We start from the raw sequence: 9450 nt of genomic DNA on the forward strand, positions 1-9450 counted from the left end.
TGGTACATGTATCTTTTTGAAATATGGTTTTCTCAGGGTATATGCCCAGTAGTGAGATTGCTGGGTCATATGGTAGTTCTATTTTTAGTTTTTTAAGGAACCTCCATACTGTTCTCCATAGTGGCTGTATCAATTTACATTCCCATCAACAGTGCAGGAGGGTTCCCTTTTCTCCACACTCTCTCCAGCATTTATTGTTTCTAGATTTTTTTAATGATGGTCATTCTGACCTGTGTGAGGTGATGCCTCATTGTGGCTTTGATTTGCATTTCTCTAATGATTAGTGATGTTGAGCATCTTTTCCACACAGATGCAGAGAATGGTCTTGAGGACACGGCAGGGAGAAGAGGAAGCTGGGACAAAGTGAGAGAGTAGCATAGCATATATACACTACCAAATGTAAAACAGATAACTAGTGGGAAGCAGCTGCATAACACAGGGAGATCAACTCGATGCTTGGTGATGACCTAGAGGGGTGGGATAGGGAGGAGAAGAGGGAGGCTCAAGAGTAAGGGGATATGGATATATATGTGTAAATATAGCCAATTCACTTTGTAACTCACAACACTGTAAAATAGTTATACTCCCATAAAGATCTGAGGGGAAATAAAAACCCAATTAAAAAAGTACAGAGGACCTGAAAAGACATTTTTCAAAGAAGACATACAGACAGCCATCAGACACATGAAAAGATGCTCAACATTATTAATTATCTGGGAGAAGTAAATCAAAACCAAATGAGACACCAATGTGAGGTGTTACACCTGTCAGAATGGCTATCATCAAAAAGACAACAAACAAGTGTTGGTGAGGGTGTGAGAAAAGAAACCCTCTTGCACTATTGGTGGGAATGTGAATTGGTGTGCCCATTATGAAAAATAGTACAGAGGTTCCTCAAAAAATTAAAAGCAGAACTGCCATATGATGATTCAGCAATTTCACTTCTGGCTATGGACTTAGTCATTAAAAGAATGAAATCTTGCCATTTGCAACAACACGGATAAATGGATTGTGCTAAGTGAAATAAGTCAGGCAGAGAAAGACAAATAGTAAATGATCTCACTTATATGTAAAGTCTCCAAAAAAAAACAGAGCAAACAAGCAAACAAGCAAAACAAAATGAAAACAGATTCATAGGTACAGAGAAGAAACATGTGGTTGTTAGAAGGGTGAGGGGTGATGGGTAAAGGGGATTAAGAGGTACAAAGTACCAGTTATATAATAAATAAGTCACAGTGATGTATGCAACATACAGAATACAGTCAATACTACTGTAATAACTTTGTAAGGGGACAAATTGTTGCTAGACTTATTGTGGTGATCATTGCATGATATATGCAAATGTCAAATCGTTTTGTGGTACACCTGAAACTAACATAATATTGTATGTCCACAATATTTCAATAAAAATATTTAACTCCTAGAGTCATTCAGACTGGAAAGTATACTATTCTCACCACAAATTAATTTCTAAACCCAATACATACCAAGAATTTATTTTACTTAGTGAATAATGTGACTTTTATTATAATATTTCATTTGCTTCCATACCTGCCCTAGGTAAAGCTATGTTTTCCTTCCTCATGAAGTGTCCGTATTTCTTATTGGTTGGTTGATGGAGTCTTGCATCACAAATTTGCTTTCCAAATTGGAAATAACACAATTTGTATTTATTAATCAAACCAGAGTGAATTTGAAAGCACAGGATATGGTCAGAGACTGAAGACTAATAAAAGAAAATTCCTGAAAGAAATCTTCCAGTCTAGGTGGACTTCAAAACAAGATGAAGTGAAATAAAATTTAGGTTGCCAATCCAGAACCAACTATCAGAGTCTAACTCTAGCAATCATCAGGCCAAGACTACAAACTTAAATTGGTAATTGTATTACAGTTATTTAAGGTGTGCCCCATCCCCCCCAAAACAGTCAAGACTATAGTTTCTAAGACTTTATTAGTTTACATTTTTTCATAGTTTTTGCATATAACTTAATTAGATATAGAAATCTTACACAATAATAGAACTATTTGTACTATTGTCTAAATAAATTTAGTTACACAGGAAAAGGCTCATAGCATCATGCATTTGGTGTTTTTTGTTACTTTCATTAGGTTTGTATAAATTTTCTGTCTTTAATAGGAGTTAAAAGAATATATCTAGTTAGAATATATTTGTATTCATTTTTATATAGAATAGTATCAGATTTTTTCTATCTTCCTACTAAGGTCTTTATTTACATACAAAGTGTTTTTTAAGTTTTTTTGCTTTCAAAAATAATTTTATTATGCATAATTCATGCATATCAAAGGATATAATGTTCATATAAAATATAAAGAATAATATTGACCTAAATATTCATGTAATAAACACCTGTTTGGGAAGTATAACATTAAGAGTACATTCAAAGCACATTGTTTATAATAAAAATGCATTCCCCTCCAACATCTCTCTGAGAAAATCACTATTTTGAATTTAGTGTTCACCATTCTTTAATAAATATATATTTTAGCCTCCTATGTATGCATCCATAAATGAATATGGTTTATTTTTGCATAGTTTTAAACTTTCTGTGAATGGAGTGATTATGAATGAAGTATTTACTAAATCTTATCTTTGTAGGAGTCTTCGTGAAGAGGCATATTGCTCTACCAGCATGGTATCCTTTTATCATACGCATATATTTCAATTTACTTTTGCATTCAAATGTGTCTGTGACTTTTGTGACCAAAAAATGACCTTTGTGTTCCTCTGTTGTAAGCAATATTTTTATGAACATTCTTTATATATCTCCCAGATTTTACTGGAATATTTTTCTAAAATGTTGAGCATATTTTCATGTTTATTAACTATTCACGTTTTCTCTTGTGTGACACGCCTGTTCATGCCTTTCCTCATTTTTTGATTTGTTGCTTTCTTTTCTAATTGATTCTTTTTTTAAAATTAATTAATTTATTTATTGGCTGTGTTGGGTCTTCGTTGCTGCACACGGGCTTTCTCTAGTTGCGGCGAGCACGGGATACTCTTCATTGTGGTGCATGGGCTCCTCATTTTTGTGGCTTCTCTTGTTGTGTAGCACTGGCTCTAGGTGCATGGGCTTCAGTAGTTGCAGCACACAGGCTCAGTAATTGTGGCACACAGGCTTAGTTGCTCTGCAGCATGTGGGATTTTCCTGGAGCAGGGCTCAAACCTGTGTCCCCTGCATTGGCAAGCAGATTCTTAACCACTGCGCCACTTAGGAAGCCCCTCTAACTGATTCTAAATTACTGCATAATGCTTCTTGCCTGTTTATTCTGACTGACACAGCTATATCAGCTTTCTTTGATGTGATATATATATAAAATTTATGTGTGCTATATAAACAAATATATATTTACAAAACTCTTATTTTAATAGTTTGTATTGTTTTCAGTAGTCTATAATAGACAATCATATCTATAAATAATTATATTTATACCCTTTTTGTCTTTTTGTGATAATTTTAAAATGAAATAAAATTTACAATAGAAATAAATGAAAACAAGTATTCTTATTTTTTCCTACCTTTAATGGAAATGAATTTAACATTTCAATATTGGGATGCCATTTGATACAGAATTTTGGTAGATACACTTTTCCGATTAAAAAGTTTCCATTCTATCTCTTGTTTTCTAATTTTTTTTTCTGTTTTATTTGTTTGTGATAAATCAATATTTACTTTGACCACATGTTTTCCCTGCATATTTTATAACTATAATTATACAATTATTTATTATCTTTTAAAAGGTTAAGATGGAGAATTAAACTGATAACTTTTCTAACACTAAAGTCAAGTTGAATTTCTGAAGGAAATACTACATGGTTCATATATTTTATGTTTTTGATGGACTTCATTTATTAATAGTTTGTGTGTAATGATTGCATCTATTATTATTATTAAGACTGGCCTATAATTTTTCTTTTTTATATGTTTTTTATTTGATTTTTTTTCAATGCTATTCGAGCCACACATATTTTTCTGTTTTTTTGTTTTTTTGTTTTTTTGCAAAATATCCTCTGTTTTACTGTCTTTGGAATAGTTTGTTTGTGCTTGGTATTAACTATGTTTGGTATTGCTTAATTAATATTTGCTTGAATCACCCTTAAAACCATCTGGATTTAGTAATTCTTTATGTGATCATGTTTATTACTGTTTCAAGACCTTCAATTGTTATAAGATCATTAATATTTTCCATTTCTTCTTGTTTTAGTAGGCTGAATTTTGCTAGAAATATGACAAATTAGCCACATTTTCAAATTTCTAATTTATTGGTATAAACGTTATTATTCTTTTCTTATTATTATCTTAATGTCTATTGCATTTATACTTGCTTTCTTAGCTTTCTTATTTGAAATTTTGTTTATTTAGACCTTCTCTTTTTATTTTAATGAGCCTATCTGGATATCTGACAATTTTATTAGTATATTCAAATATTACATTTTTTGATGTTTTTGATCATGCTACTTGTTTTATTTCATACATGGATTCTATTTTACTCTTTTCTGATCCTTATTTGCTTTCCCTCCTTCATTTATTTGTGATTTTTCTTTTGCTCCTTTTCTATTATCTGAATTTAATTGTTTAACTTATTCATGTTTATCTTTCTTCTTTTGTGATATAAGCATCTTAAGGCTGCACATTTTCCACTACATCACTACACCACTTCAGTGGATGCACATTTACCTACATTCACCAGGTATTGATACATGGATTTTAACTCAGTCTAAGTATGTCTAATTTCTTTTTTAGACATTAGGCATTTTAGGTGTTCATTTTAGATTCTTTTTTATTATTCCTGAAATATAGCTTTTACAAGGTTTAACTGGGTTTGAAAATTATTAGATTTTTTTTCTCAGACAGGAAGAAGGTATGCAGAACCCTAGCAGAGATTAAGTATTTCTGGAGGAACAGCATAAGGTCAAAGTCAGAACCAGTGACTCTGAGATATCAGAATCACAGACATGTGGAAATGTCTTTAAAGCAGGCAGATGAAACTCAGAGGGAAGTCCAGTCCAGTGATATAAATTTGAAAATTGTTGGCACATAGATTGACTTGAAACTCATGAGAATCAACGTGATTCTCCTGGGAGAAGGTGAATAATTAGAACATAAGAGGACTAAGGACCAAGGGTTAAGGAACCCCAGCATCTGTAAGTCAGGAATTTCAAGCGATAAAGTAGATGCAGTTTAGCTGATAAAGTGAAGCAGCTTAGTTGTTAAAGAGAGTAGAGAAATAACTTGGCAGCTGGAGGAGACATTTGGTCAAAATTTTTGTTTTGCTTTATTTCTTACTGAGGAGAAAACCAGACCATATTTGAAGCCTGATTAAAAAAATAATAATAATAATCCTGGAAAAGAAAGTGATTGAAAACACAGAAGAGAGGAGGGGAAAACTAGAAAAGTAAAAATGCAAATTAGCCTAAAATAAAAAGACTAGCAACATCAGGTGTTGTCGAGGAAGTGACACACCAGAATTTTATTTAATGTTGGTGGGAATATAAAATGCGTAATGATTTTTTTTAAAGTCTGTCAGTTTCTTATAATAACCATATACTTTGAGAACCAGCAATTCCACCCATAAATACTGATCCAAAAGAAATAATGTATGTTCATAAAAGTATGTCCACAGACACTTTATTCCTAGTACCCCCAAATTAGAAGTAACCCAACTGCCCATTAATAGCAGAATAGATAAGCAAACCAGAGTGTATTCACAAAATGTAATGTTACTCAGCCACAAAATTAGATAACTACTGACACATTTAACAACATGGATGAATCTCAAAAAATGTGCAGAGTTAAAGAAGCCAGACACAAAGTAGTATATTCTGCATGATTCCATTTTATATGAAGATCTAAAACAGGCAAAACTAATTTTTGTTGGGGAAAAAAAAACAGAATAGCAGCTTCCTCTATTGGGGGTAGATGTAAGGTACTGACTGGGAAGGAGATGTGGGAATATTCTAGGATGATAGGATGCCCTATATAACTTGGGTTATACAAATGTTTGCATTTGTCAAAACTGAACAAGTATATATTCCATTGTATGTAAAATTTACTTCAAGGGGAAAAAACCAAAAATAAATATTAAGGTCTAGTTAATGATAGGCATGCTGAAGTATCTAGGGGAAATGTAATATCTGAAACTTACTGGAAAATACACTAATAAATTACAAAATTACAAAATGGATGGGTGGTGAAAGGTTAGCTATGTGATAAAATGAAATATAGAAAAATATCAATGGTAGAATCTAGGTAGTGACTACTTGGATGTTTACTGTCTATGTGTTTGAAAATTTTTATAATAATATGTTGGGAAAATAGGCAGTAGGGAGCAGGTTTCTGGAGCTCAGTGGCTGGATTTCCTTTTGCTATGCGGAATGCCAGTACAAGTATTTGGAAGGGAAAAAGCAGAAGGAGGAGTACTGCTCCTGGAATAAACCAAATCCAATAGGAAAAGAAGAAGTGAGCAAAAATTAAGTCATTTTGGTGTGATAAAATTCCTCAGAAATCTCAATTTTTAGAATTGTGAAAACTGTCTGGACGTTTTTTTGTGGCCCAACTGCTCACCAGTTTGTAAGACTGTTAAGGACATAGCCAACATGCTTTTTTTTCTCTATATGCTTGGCACAGTGACCACTCATTGCCATTTCCATTAATCAAGTGTTCCTCTTCTTCCTGCAGCATATTCTTGAATCATGCAAAGAGCCAAAAATCATAGTCTTTTAACTGCATAAAGAATCTCCTTTTCCATGTCTGTATATTCATTTAAAAATCCATTCTTCACTGTTCTACTTACGAATCCTTTCATTTGCTCTCTCAATGCTTTGGACTCAAAGGCATTTTCATTTCCTTTTTGTGACTCCTTCTGACAGCTGATGTAAGCTGGCAGAAGACAAAAGGTATTTAAAGTGTGGCAGAAGCGCTCAGTTCACATAAAGCAGTCATTCTCTCCTCTGATACACTCTTGGTTGCTCTGCTGGCTTAAACAAGTCCAATCTCTCCATAGTATCTCACACAGGATTTGAATTTTCCTCTGAGAAGCATGCCCTCATTCATTTGTTTGCATGTTTATATTTTCTGTGGCAAGCAAGAATAAAGGAAAAGGGAAAGGTGAGGGTCCTCTCTAATGGAGAAATGCTGGAATGGACTGACCTGAAAGGTGCCATCGCACACGACAGGGGAAATGTGAGCATGCTTTGTGGAAAAGGAATGCACCATGCAGAAGAAGCATTGCCAAGACGGTCCCTGGAGTCAGCACGCCATGTGCAGACTGGACCCTGAAATTAACAGCAAACAGTTCTCTTTGGTTTCTTTCTTTAGTGACAGAAAGTTTTAGTAAAATTCTGCCACCAGGTTGAAGGGAAAAGTAAAAGCAAAATGAGTTTAACAATAGCATGTACATTCAAAATTTAACTTTCTTGCCAGTTCAGCAATGTTAGATGTCATGGGTAACACAGGGAATACTTACTTAAATTTTTCATATACTTTCAGAATGAATCAAGATTCACAGACATATATATACTACCAACTGTAAAATAGTCAGTGGGAAGTTGTTGTATAACAAAGGGAGTCCAACTCGAGGATGGAAGATGCCTTAGAGGACTGGGGCGGGGAGGGTGGGGGGGACTCGAAGTGGGGGGAGTCAAGGAAGGGAGGGAATACGGGGATATGTGTGTAAAAACAGATGATTGAACCTGGTGTACCCCCCCCCAAAAAAAAAATAAATAAATAAATAAAAGATTAAAATGAGGAGGTGTACGCATTAGTGTAAAAGGAGCAAAATCTCAAACCTTCTTCCAGGTGAAAGATTAGTCATTTAGGCCCTTCCCATCTCCAAGGCAAAACCACAACTACTCTTTGCTTGCTTTAGAAACAAGCCTGTTAAAAATAGTTCTCTAGACATTTCTACTCTGTTAGATAAATAGCATGCACTGTTTAAGAAAAACCCCTGTCCTTAATCCTCATCAAAATATAAGGAACTTTGTAATAGCAAGTACATTTGATCTAGGAGGCTGATCATACATGAACAGAAGTGTAAACTCTGGTTTAAGTAGCCTGACACAAACAGGCATTTGAAAACATGTTTACATTTTTCAGTATACCTCTCATCAGAGAGTTTTGTTTTTATTTTTGCGGTTGTTAGTTCCATGTACAAAGTAGGCTGGCATGGGCTTTAAATATCCGAACATAAAAAGAAACTTGAGATAATGTCTTTATTTCAAATTCTGACTTTGTCTTCAGCACTCCAGTCGTCACTGGTATTAGACATAGTGACATATAGACAGAGAAGGGACATGACATAGATAAAGCAAACAAAAATTGAACAAAACACGGGAAGATGACATTTATAATGCCGCTGACAAAGGCAGTCACTTCACTTTAAATAATGTGGCAGGCTGCAAAACTATAGTAATTACTAGAATTTCATTTTCATTAACTAATAAACCAAGGAAAACAATTTAAGTATCTGAATGTCATTTTTCAAATGAAAATAAACTGTAAACATTTGAATAACATCACAGCAGGGATAATATACCTAAGGAAATCTATTGAAAAATGCTAGTGGATTCATCCTCTTCTATCACATTAAAACTGCAATTGACTGTAAACCTCCTACCACTCTCCACTGAGACTTTAATTGTAAAGATTCCTGTTACATATCATATTAGAATTTAGTTAAAATTGTAGAACACATTATTTCCAATCAGACAGCCAACCATCACTCACAAAGATTTTTAAAAAGGTGATTAATAATTCATCTCAGATAAGGAAAAGATCTATATTTATACCATCTTCTCAGCCACCATAAACTACCTGACAATTGTTCAGTAATGATGCCCAGTAAATTCTTTAAAATGGTAATTTGTCATTCTGTCACTTCATTTGTGACCTAAAATTCCTCACTTGAGGCATCATCAAATAAATTAATCACTTTCCAGGATCCATTTCTCTGTTCTGCACGTTATTATGCCGGGGCTCTCTTGTGTTTCTCTTCATTTACATATATTTAATGGCTGAGCCGTGGTTCACGATGGCACATAACGCACACATCTCATTACAGGTGAAATATTCTAACTGCCACTATCACTGGGAAAGAAAATAACTCTCCCAATTTAATTTTCCTGATGTAACAAAACCATGATTCTTCACTATGAAATGTTGATGCCATCCATCAGTCACAATCAATAAAATCATCATAGAAGTACGCCTTCTTCAGCATCTTTCCTTCATACCGGTATTATTTGAGGAAGGTAATTAAACTCATAATACGTAATGAATGTAAATGAAGTAAAAATCCTCATGTTAGCTAACTATGCTTATTTTACAGCTTTGATTTAAGATATTTTCCCCACAACTTACAAGTACATAAGACCTGAATAGGGAGGTATCCCCTGCAAAGACAACATTTATGAACAAATACAACTAATTTTTA

This window comes from Hippopotamus amphibius, chromosome 8, assembly GCF_030028045.1.
Source record: "Hippopotamus amphibius kiboko isolate mHipAmp2 chromosome 8, mHipAmp2.hap2, whole genome shotgun sequence".
Classification (NCBI taxonomy): domain Eukaryota; kingdom Metazoa; phylum Chordata; class Mammalia; order Artiodactyla; family Hippopotamidae; genus Hippopotamus; species Hippopotamus amphibius.